Source organism: Monodelphis domestica, chromosome 2, assembly GCF_027887165.1.
Source record: "Monodelphis domestica isolate mMonDom1 chromosome 2, mMonDom1.pri, whole genome shotgun sequence".
NCBI classification, from domain to species: Eukaryota; Metazoa; Chordata; class Mammalia; order Didelphimorphia; family Didelphidae; genus Monodelphis; species Monodelphis domestica.
The window spans coordinates 317,296,791-317,309,752 of NC_077228.1; positions in this window are offsets into that span (position 1 = coordinate 317,296,791).

Consider the following 12,962-nt stretch of genomic DNA (forward strand, 5'->3'; position numbering starts at 1 on the left):
TAGATTACCTAATCACCCCATATCAGAAAAAGAAATTGAACAAGCCATGAAATAACTCTCTAAGAAAAAATCCCCAAATCCTGATGGATTCACAAATGAATTCTATTAAACACTCAAAGAACAACTAATACCAATATTAAACAAACTATTTGACAGAATAAACAAAAAAGGAGTTCTACCAAATTAATTTTACGACACAAATATGGTATTGATTCCAAAGCCAGGAAGGTCAAAAACAGAGAAAGAAAACTATAGACAATTCTGCTTAATGAATATAGTTGCAAAAATCTTAAATAGGATAGTAGCAAAAAGACTCCAGCAAGTCAGCAAAAGGGCTATAGACTATGACAAGGTAGGATTCATACAAGGAATACAAGGTTAAATATTAGGAAAAACATCCACATAATTGAACATATTAAGAAGCAAACTGACAAAAATCACATGATTATCTCAATAGATGCAGAAAAGCCTTTGACAAAATACAAAACCCATTCCTATTGAAAACACTAGAAAGTATAGGAATAGAAGGGCCTTTCCTAAAACTAATAAACAGTATATATCTAAAAGCATCAGGAAACGTCATCTGCAATGGGGATAAACTAGAGGCTTCCCAATAAGATCAGGAGTGAAACAAGGATGTCCAATATCACCTCTATTGTTAAACATTGTACTAGAAACACTAGCTGTAGTGATTAGAGAAGAAAAAGATATTGAAGGTATTAATATAAACAATGATGAGACCAAGCTATCACTCTTTGCAGATGATATGATGGTCTATTTAAATAGTCCTAGAGAATCAACTAAAAAGGTAGTCAAAATAATCAACAACTTTAACAAAGTTGCAAGACACAAAATAAACCCACATAAGTCATCAGCATTTCTATATATCTCCAACCCATCTCAGCAGCAAGAATTAGAAAGATAAATTCCATTTAAAATAACCCTAGACAATGTAGAAATACCTAGGAAACTATCTGCTAAGACAAACAAAGGAACTGTATGAACACAACTACAAAACATACTCCACACAATTAAAACTAGATCTAAAAAACTGGGAAAACATTGATTGCTCATGGGTAGGATGAGCAAATATAATAAAAATGACAATCCTACCCAAACTTATAAATATATAAATATAGACTATCAAAGTTTTATGCATAAAAATTCCAAGTAAAAGAAAAATAAATCTATAACATGTCCTTGAGCCAGGGTCCAATTAAAATGATAGAAGCAATGATGCATTTACCCAGTCAGTAGCCAGGACTACAGAAAGGTACCACACTATGAAAGGCAGAAAAGGGGACCAGATTATATGAGCCAAGGTTTCGGGGATACTCGTCTGTATCTTCAGAGTGAGTGTGGACACAAGGAAAGCCTATGTCTAACAATGTTAAACACAGGAAACTCGAGTCTTCACACTAGGTTCAAGACCTTTGTATTGGCCTAGAAGTGTGTCAATTCATCCTGGATTGGCATTTCTTTGGCTCTGTGCAATGGCTCTTGTGTATATATCTTGTTCTGGAATCAGACAGAATCATTAAGCAAAGTCCCATAATTTTTGAAATAATTAGTGGCATCATTTTTATAGTCACAAGCTTTTTGGGGTATGTATTGGCAAATGTATCTTAAACTTATAGTACTGAAAAGTCAAAAAGTTAAAGAAAATCTTAATACTGGTGACATGTGCTTCAAATATAAAAAAGGAGAGAAAAAACACTGAAATAGTATATTGCACATGCGAGAAAAATATAATAAGAGTTTTTAAAAATTCAAGAACATAGCTTATAATCATTGACACACTGTGTCAGCTAAGAAAATAAAGATTACAAGACTTTCTCACCAAAAATTAGATCCATTTCCTCTTTGTATCTGGTCATGCTTCACTGTGAGTATGACAAATGAATTGCACAGTAGTACAAATATGTAGTTATCAATATCCCTAAAATTCTCAATAGCCCAGTTAATTACAATAGCAAACAAATAATATCATATTTCACATAAATTGCTGTATGGCATTTTAAAAACCTATGAATTGATGGATATTTGTCACACATTTTTACAATCATAGAAAATCTTTCAATCTTGGTGAATAAACATATTTTTAAACAATGTAAAACTCATCTTAGGTTAAGAACATAATCAAGAAATCTATATGTCATTCTGGTAGAAGTAAAATAGTGAGCTGAACAATATAAATAAAGGGGTGCTCCTTTTTGGAGGCTTATTTAGGAGTACAAATGCCCTGAGATTAACTGCCCCAACTTCCATTCACATATTTAGAAATGCGGGAAGGTTGGGGGTTATAATTGTATTTCACTTCATCTAGAATTGGCCTTACCTCGTGGTAGAGGCAGGCAAAAATGACCAGAGATTGTTAAAAAAATTACAAAAATCAAATTTAAAAAAACCTTAAAATGATTTGAGACATTTGGCATATTAAATTTTCCAAAGGTTGTTATAGCAATTGTAACCAGTTCTGAAGTCCATCTATCCTCTATGTGACAATTTACAAAGTCAAAAATAGAAAAGCTGTTTTTTCATATATGGGCTTATTCAATAATATTTGTTCAGCACAGTTATAAAGGGAAAAACAACAGAATTTAACAGTAGTTAACCCAGTACATTAAAATGATTCAGTGTAACAGAGTAATATTGAATCCAGTAATATATGAACTTAAAATCACAAAGTTATATCTTAAAACAATAAGGAAAAATGCAATAGAATACAGAGATTTGTATAACCATTGGAGTCTGAAATGCCTTAAAATATAGCCTCTAGTCTCTTTGAAGTTCTTTAGGTGTGTGTTTTTTTTATTATTAATTATCCATTTAAATGTCTATTGTCCAAAGACAGAGGGTTAAGGGATAAACAATGGGGGTTAAGGGACCCATCCAGGGCCCCACAGCTGGGGAATATCTGAGGCCAGATTTTAACCCAGAACCACATGTCTTTAGGCCTGGCTCTCAGTTCGCTGAGAAGCAGAGTTTTTTTCCCCAAAGTTAAGCTAAAAGTAAAGCAGGTGAAGTCAATAAAAGATCAATGCAATTAAAAGACATCCTTGTAAAATAGCCATTGCTTTTAAGTCCTTGCTTGAAAAAGTCTTCTCCTCTCCCATTTTTTTTCTTTCTCCCCTCCTCTAATACCTCCTATTGCCCCAGTCCACGTGGAGCCCAGGCAGCTCACGTGGAGCCAATTACCCCCCGTTTTGTTACCAGCTGGTAAAAATGAGTCTTGAGCGATCTGCTCCAAGGATCTGGGTTTGTTGGGCAGGACAGGACAAATTAACTTAAACTTAAAAAAAAATAAAGAAGTAGGGAAAAGAGAAGAGAACTTCAAAAAGTGAGGAAGAAGGGAAGTTCTCATCTCTTTGGAATCCAGCTCTAAGTCTTATGTTTAATAAGCCAGATTATGTAGGACAAAAAAAAATATCAAGGATATTCTGAATACTCACAATGAGAAGTTAATTTATTTGTTATTTTTAATTATATAATAATATAATATATAGAAACAATAAAAATATTAAAATAAATAATTAAAATTTATTAAATTATATTATTTGCACTGACATTCTGCAAGTTCTCTCTTCAAAAATCATAGGGAAATAGGGAATTGAGCAGCTATCACTCTCCTTGATTAAGGTTGTTTGGTTACTTTGGAGCCCTTTCATGAAACTCATAGATGAGCAATTGGTGGGTACCAGAATCTCTGAACTTGCAACTTGAAAAAAGGAACCCCATTATAGAGCAGAAACAAGAAGACCTTATCCTATTGCCACCACAACATGGTTTGAGTCCTGCCTAAAATTACCTGTAGTAAAATCTGTGGGATACCACTCAACTTAGATTGGCCAGTATCTTAAAGTACTTAGTGAATTCCCATAATAACAACACCTTTATGTTCCTGACCCAGAGCCTTGAATATACCCAAGGCACTTAGGCAGCCTTCTGGAAAAGTGCAGTCACATTTATAGTGTCCTTGGTACTTAGAATGGAAAGCATGCTGACCAAGAAACTTCTGAATGAAATGAAAATGACCTTGAATGTCCTGAGGCATCTGTGTTGTGGGCAATCAAATCTACCCTGTCTGACATGGTCACAAGTGGAACCTGAAGGCTGCAAAGCAGCCTCCAGAAAAGATGAGATACCCACTCAACCTCCTTTTATGTGACTTCACCCACTAACTTCCCTCACTATTGAAATTGCTATGATTATTGTTCTTTCCTTAGTTTCAGGAAAAATACTATGAGAGCAAAACACTTGCAGAATTAATACATATGTCCCAATTTAATCCCCCCAGAAAATCACCAAAAGATTATATTTACAGAATTAAACCCAAAGATTCTTATGTAACCTCTTAGTTGAAAACCCTTCTCCTCTTTTCCTTCCCAGGCTTAAGCAGATTTTTCACTCACAATGCAAGCCAGGGACAACAGGAACATTATTAACTTCTCAGATACAAGCTGATATGACACATTTTTCTAGCTTGTTGTGTTTACAGAAACTAAAGCAACATTCCTAAGATACCTTAACGAAACATAGAAAAATGAAACCTGGAAATTAGAAAATACCTAAATCTGGTTTGCGTTAATTTTACCCTTTTTACACAACACCCAGCAGCATTGTTTTTGTTAGGAATCTCCTATTAAATCTGACTGATTGTGAAAGTTGATTAAAAGCAACAATGCTTTTCTTAGCTGGTCATACCACAGGTCAGTGGAAACTAACCCCTGGTTACCCTGCCTGTGACATTTATCTCTAGCAAGCTTTGCTTTGTTGTGACAACTTGGTATGCAAGAGAATCATAGAATATTAATTAAACAATTTGTTAAAAGTTAATGTGTGACATTCAATTATCTGTAGGATATCGTGTATGTTGAAAAATGACTGCATGCCAAGAAAGTATGCAACCACTGAGCAATAAAAATAAAGAGAACCCTGTGCCTTGCAGAACAGCTCCCTGTCATGCCTGTGCACCAGGTTTGAAACATTCAGCTTTTTCCCATTCCTTTTCCCCCTAAGTTGTCACACCTAGTCACAAGGAACCCTGACTTTGCAGACTGCTGGACAGTCTTTGAAACATCTGAATGCATCTTCATTGCTCAAGCCCAGAATCACATCTTGTTGAATTGCTGGTGAAACATCTGGCCTTTTCTCCATGCTGACTTTTGGAGGATCTATGCCCCCCCCCCCACAACATCCACTGATGATGATAATGATGATGATGAGAGAAGCACTTTGGACTATTTTATTTTTTGCTTGGGCTATCCTTTTTTTGTATTGATAGTTGTTTGATAAGTATTTGTAGAATTAAATTGACTTTATCATGCCTCACAAAGTAGGAATGCTGTTTCATTAACTTTAAAATCTAGAAAGGCACTAATAGATAACTACATATTTAGGTAATATATTCTTCAATTATATAATTCATTGGCAAATAAAAGTTATATTTTTCTCACTTCTGCCTAACTTTCCAGCTATTCATATTAGAGGAAAAGCATTAAAGAATACTGAGAATCATGTACATTTTAGGTTAGTGATAATAATCATTGATTTAACTGTTGTTACTTTCAATGGGAAATAGCTCCTGAGCAACCAAATGAGTTGCTATCCTGCTGGAGTAAGTGAACCATATTACCAATGGCATTCTCACATTTAACCACACAGAAGACATAAGGGAGTTGCAGCTAAACAGAGAGGTTACTTAAAATGCCCACCTCAGAAAGGCAAAACAAAATGAGCTGAAAGTTAGATGGTAGATGACAAAAGGAAACATTGGTCTATGGTATGTAGAGGGCACTATGTGTAGAGTGCCAGGGTTCTGACACCGAGAAAAAAAAGGAGAGAGCTAGAAAGAGCAAGAGTGAGAGCAAGAGCAAGAGAGATAGATAGCTAGGCAGACAGATAGACAGAGAGAAAGAGAGAGTTAACAAATCAAGGGCCGTATAGAAAGATGCATGCGCTCCTTGATCTCTGTTTATTCTGACAAAGGGACAAACTTTTATAATGAGGGGGTTCTGTTTGGCAATAGATCTATACATCATGTTGTACATGTTCTTGGTGAGACATCTTCCTATTAGATGACATTAAGTTCTTTGTGGAGGATTGGTACAAGACATCTGAAGTTTTCCCAGAAACAGAACATAAACATCTCTTAGAGGCTTACAAAAAACACTTCACAATGAACCTTGAACATTTCCCCATATAAGCACTTGTAACAGCTCAGCTTTGTACATGACCTTTGACTGAGAGCAGTAATACAGTGTGAGAGATTTGGGCCTTGCCAGCAAACTCAGGAAATCATGGCTGCTTTCATCAGTGGGTCTAATTTGTCTTAGGTACCTCCATATATCCATAATGGTATACCTTATCTTTCTCTGATTTGATGAATATAAGCAATAACAATAATAACAAGATCATGAATATAGTTGCTGCTTTGTGTCAAATTCTCTATTTAGTAAAAGTCTATAAAGGAATCAATTTTAATTTTCAAACTAATTCAATATCTATTTTAACATTTAATTGCAAATTCAAACAAAAGAATATGACAAATTTGTTGGAGAATTGTGTTCAGAATAGAGAGGCAAAAATATCTATTTATATCTTAAAATTAATCTCTGCAAAAAGAGAATTGAGAGTAAGTTCAAATCAAGTAGTCATTTATTAAGCACAAATCATATTCCAGTTACTATGCTAATCACTTGGAATAAGAATACAAATATAAAAAAAAATAGACAAAGTTTGAGTACAGTGGGCAGAAAAATCTGTAGAGTTAGGAACTGACTCCAACAGAAAAGATTTAAATTTCTATGATCAGGGTAATTTCCTTAAATAAGAAATTGTAAAGGAAATGACCAGTTAATGATAGGGGACATAAGGGAGGAGAGATCTTCCAGGATGAGAAGTGTCTTCAGTCATGATGGGAAAAGAACCTGAGTGAAGATCAGAGAGCTCTGGGTCTGGAGTCAGGAAGATCCTAGTTCAAATCTAGCTCTAGTTTCAGTCTCATATAAGCTGTATGACCCATAGTAAGACACTTAAATTCCACCAGACTCAGTAACATAAACATGTGTATGTATATACATACATATATGTGTATATGTATGTGGGTATATATGCATACATATATGTGTAAATGGAAATAAACATATGTGTGTATGTATATACACCTAATTTTTCATATAAATTTTATGTGTGTATGTGTATGTCCTTACAGTGACCCAGAGATATATTTCTAAGATCTTAACTCTGTGCTTAGAACATAATAATGCTTCCATCTTATATAAAATATAATCTTTTTAGTTTGGTTCAGGCAAAGATCCTTCCCAACATCAAAATTCTGGATACTTTCCAAGAGCCAGCTAAGTGCAATATATTAATAATCCATTTGGCAAAGTGAGACAAAGATTTCTATGTTCTACTTTGTCCAGTGCTTCCATACGTTGACTCTCCTAACTTCAAGGAAAAGATTTAGATGGAAATTGATTAATAATTCAGAGAAGTAGACAGAGGTGTATTGGAGAGAAAGCAAGGAAGCAGTGCATTTTACGGATGGTAGAAAACACAGGCCTGAAAACAAGATGTAAAATGGAATCCTATAAATAAGAAATAAGAATGATAGTTGGACCTTGAGTCTCATCTTTCAAAATTGAATAAATCAGAATTTACAAAATGAATGGTTCAAGCTAAGATGTATTCTTATACTAGAAATTAACTGAACCAAGGATAAGCCAGCTGGGTTTTCCTACTTCCAGGTACTTTAAGTAGATAGGCGATTGATGTTGGGAGAATCTTATTCAAGACAAGGGCATAGTGAAAGACAGGTCAAGAATAGTCCTGTTTCCTCATTAAAGCAGCAAGCTGAGTTGGAAGAGGCAAGTTTAAAGTTGGAGATGCTGTCAATGTAACAGAGACATAGTCAATAAAACAAAATGAAACACAAACCAGAAAAATAGTAGATCAAGGCCAGGGGAAAGGCAAGGGGAAAAATAACTATTGGTATATGACCTAATTATTTAGTTTCCCTTTTTTTTGAGTGGTTTAAAAAATGCCAGGCTAATTTAGTAGTGGGCTCTGAGCCAAAGCCCCCAGAAAAATAATGCACTCTAACCTTAAAGATCATGTACACATAAAGAGAGAAGTGTTTGGGGGGAGAGTCACTTATTTCAAGAATCCTGTGAACAGTAATTTCTATTTCAATGCTATTCCTCAGGGTAAACAGAAAGTTTTCTGTCTCTGCAGATTTCAGGATGAGTCCTACTTCTTTCATTTCAAACTAAATCATTTAAAACTTATAAGACATTATTAGGTGAGAAGAAGAGGGTAGATTAGAGTGAAAAGATCACTACATCTGGATTTCACCTTCATTCAAAGCTTTTCCCGTACCTACTTGGTCCAAGTCTCATTTTCCTCATCTGAAAAATGAAGGGATTAGATTATTTTGCCTCTGAGTTCCTTCCTAGATCTGGGTCTATGCTCCTATGAACTTGTTAACCTCTTTGGGGCTTAACTTCCTCATTCATAAAATCAGATATTTGCATTAGGTGACTTCTTGGGATTCTTCCAATTCTATATTAACAATTATGGTTTTATACTTCATTTGATACTTGTTTGCAAGACTCTAAGAAGAAGACTAATCTTCTAGGTCTCTTAAATCTAAATTTTTGATAGGAATGGATTTATGGGAAAGCTTAATGGCCCCTTCACAATATAATTAATATCAAAATTACTTGTAAAATACATTCTGAATTCCAAATTATGTTTGTCTCTCTACTAGACTAGTATCTACTAGTCTCTCTACTACTCTCAACTAGATTGCAAAATCAATCTGGTTTGAGCAAATAAAACTGCTCACAGCTCATTTTTCTATCTCAGTGATTTGAAAGAATTAATGCATTCTCTTATCTAATGTTGGCTGAGTCACTTAGGCACTGGGGAGAAGCTAGCTCAAGGGGTCTTATAATATAAAATGATCTGTGGGTCAATCTCTGTTGATTTTCAAAATTAAAAATATGAGGCTGAGGATTTAGTCATTATTTTCCCCAAAGCTTTAATGTCTGGCTTTCCCCCACCCAGAGTTTGAGCAAGAAAATGTCTTCACAGAAGTTCATTAAAGGTTCTGTTCGAAGCAAATAAAAGGAGAGTCTTGTCAGTCGGTTCCAGGAAGCATTCTGAAGGAAATATGTAGCATTTTGGTTTTAGAAATCTAAGGCCTGTTGGTACTTTCAAACCAAAGCTTTTCAGTATGTCCTTTGCTAATTTGGTGGGTGGGAATCAACATTTTCCTTGATATGGATTATATTTTTTCCAGGGTTTCTTGCTTCAAATTTAGATATTTTCTGGGGAGGGTTGAGTTTTTTGACCAAGGCTAAATTTTCTAATACCTGGAACATCAAGGTGCTAAATTCAAGTTATAACTATCCTCTCCTCATTAACTAATGTTTCCCTATGTTCTCAAAATTGAAATGCTCCACAGAAAAATTTGGGCATACTTCCAATAAGCCAGGTATAATACTTAAAGGAGGCAAACAAAGGAAACAAGTATTGACCTTGTATCCTAAAGACACCTGGGTCTTGCAGCCCATCCAGTTATATCACATTTATAACATTCAACCCTTAAATGAATTTCCTTTAATGTATTTTTCCCTTAAGTAAAATCTGAGTTCTTTGAGAGTAGACATAGTTTTATTTTTCTATTTGTTCCTTTAGCACTACACAAAGCAGTACTAGGCACATAGAAAACAAAAATGTTATTTCACTCATTGTTAATTCATTCATTTACCTATAAATTTACAAATTGTTCAGGGAACCACAAAGACCCAAATCAAAGGTTTATTTGTACTCTTGAGTAACATAAACCTGCTAAATGCCAGTAACCATTGCAGTACATTTGCTATCTCTATTCAAAATTGTGAATCCAGCACTTTTCTTCTGTTAGAGAAAAATCTAACTTCATGGAGCTTATTGGTGAATCATGAAGTAGTATTGCATCATCAAAAAATACTAATTAATCTTGGACTACAGGTCAGGCTTTTTTCATGTCTCCAACTACATTTTCAACTGGATTCTGATGGAATATATTGGCATGTTCAATGAATTCAATTGGAATCAAATAACTTTCCATCATGTTAGAGACTAGGTTACAGTAAAGAAAAAGTAGATGCCCCTATCTAAGGTTTCTTTCTATCCATTCTTCAATTTTCTTGTATGTGCTATTTATATAAATGCAGTCTTAATTTGAAGGTAAATTTCTCAAGGGCACAGAATGGCTTTGTGTTGTTTTGTTTTTGTTTTTTTTTTTTGTTTTTTTTTGTATGCCAAGTACTCAAGACAATGTTGGACAAAACTAAGCCCTTAATAAATGAATGTTGATTCATCAATTGACTAATTCACGATTTTTTATATGAGGTAGAAGAGGAATTTTGAGAAATAGTTTTTATGAATGTAAGAAGGATGTATCCAATGTTATGCCCTAGAATGGATAAAGAAACAAAATCCTGTATAATTTTTAATACAAAATTATTGTACAGTTTGAGATAATTCAAACCAAGGATCAACAGAAACTCACTATGAAAGAAACAGCATGACATAGTGGTTAGTTTTGGACTTAGGGATAGAAGGAATTAGGTTCAAATCATATTTCTTTTACTTCTTATGTGTTCCTGAACAAGTCAGTTAACCATCTGGAAGTCTCAGTAATCTCATCTGTACAAAAGGAATGTTAGACTATATTTCTCACAGTTCCTATAGGACCCTAAATCTGTAAACCTATGTAAATATATTTAGGAATATATTTAGATGCCAGTAGTGACTTATAATGTCACCCAAAATTATATTTGGCAGGGTGGTATAGTGGATAGAATTCTTTTCTTGGAGTCAGTAAGCTCTGTCCCCCTGGAGAGATCATATACCCTACCAAAGTCTATTTCCTTGCCTATGAAATGGGAATAACACTAACTGAAGTATTCATGAAAAAATAGGCTTTGAGGATCAAAAGAGATTATGAGTATGATGGATTTTTCCAAATAAAGTAGGATATGAATGTTTATTATTTCCTAAGGGCTAGCATAGCAAAGGGACAAATGGAGAATGGGCCTTCAAGATCCAGAATAGGCCTAAGCAAAATTATAAAGAAATTAAAGTTTACTTTAACATTTCTATCCTTTCGGTGCTTGTCTCCTCTTTGACAGTTACTTGACTTTTGCATCCATTCACTTTCTTCATCAATACCTCCAAAATGCTAACCTCCATCTGAGATTTAATCATGCTGAATCATAATGCAACTGCTTACAACTTGTCACTATCATAATCATTTTATATTATATACAATTTCACTTTTGTAGCACATTGTCTTAGATATAGATTTTTTTTTTACATGTGTATCTCCTCTGATCCTTACTACATCAAGAGAATATAGGTAAAGCAATTTTTATTATCTCTATTTTGGAGCTGGGAAAACTGATATTCAGAGAGGTGGAAGGTCTTATTCTGGGTAGTAAACATGAAAGTTAAAACTTTAATTCAGATTTTCTCAAAGTGGTCTAGCAGAACTTTGCCTTTATGGAGAAATATATTTTTCTTCCTCTATAATAGAGGAATGGATAACTGACATGCCATCATAATCATTTTACCACACTGTATAGAAATATATCTGTATAACATTTCAACTCTTCAGAGACAGGTTTTTGGTGAAATAAGTGATACCTGATTTGGTTGAAAAAACAATAACTCCTGTTGATGAGGGAATCCTAGAAAAGAAACCAGGGTCCTACTTCCACATATTCTTACCAGTGCTGCCTTCTGGAAATAAGTGACCTACCTGTATTATCAAAGTCAAAGGAAATAGTGGATGGGGTATCTAGGCTAGATGACTATGAACATGTGTGCATGTTTGTATCTATACATATATGTATATATGTGTGTATGTTTGTAGAAGAATCATATCACTTTGGTGGAGTACATATTGAGCAAAGAGGGGCTCTTTATGTCTGCTGAACATCACTGTGTGAATTTCTACCTAATGCCTAATTTTGTTGATTGTGTCGTTATGTGGCACTGACAATTCCTACTAAAAGTATGTGTCCTTTACACCAAAAGTAGGTACATAGTTTTTGTTTGCCATTTCTAAAGGCAAAGCTAGAAGACAACTCAGTTTAATATAATAGTCATATTATTAGCTAGTCTCACTGGAGAATCAATCACATTGGGAAGAGAGAAAATCTTGTCTATTACATTATAGAAGAAAGGATTTCAGAAATAATCAGGCTCATAAGCAGAAGATAGAATTGCATAGTATATAGAGAATTGCACTTGGAATCAGGAATATCAAGGTGCAAATGTAGCCCTGACCTTTGCTTGCTATTATGATGGAAAACCCATTAAATCCTTCCGAGTCTCAACTTCTTCATTTATAAGATGCTGTTAATGTCACTTACTTCATGTGTTTTTTCTGAGGATCACTTAAAGTGTGTAGAGAAAGGCTGGGAATTAATAAAACACTAAACAATTACCCAATGATTGGTATTAATATTTTACTGATATTTGTTTTTATAAAATAATATTTAATAAAATAATATTTACAGGCATGAAGTAGTTTGCTCAAGTCAAATCCATGTCTTTTGATTCCAAGTCAAGCAGGCTATCACTTAGTTTATCACTAAATAGAATTAGAAGTAGAATATGGGAACAATCAAGTGATATATGGTATTTTGTTTAAAGTAGAATGTATTTTAGTTAATAATATTATGAATTAATTTGGCTCTATCTTAATGGGAGTAAATAACACATCTCTAGCCTAGTCTGGAATTTTCTTTTCATTTGCTTGTGCTGTTTCCTAAGAAGCTATTCTATTTTCATTTCCTTATGAAATAAGCAAAAATACATTATGGTATAAGTAAAAATAATGATAATACCTAATATTTCCATATTGCTAACTATGTGTCAGACACTGTGTAAAACACTTCAGA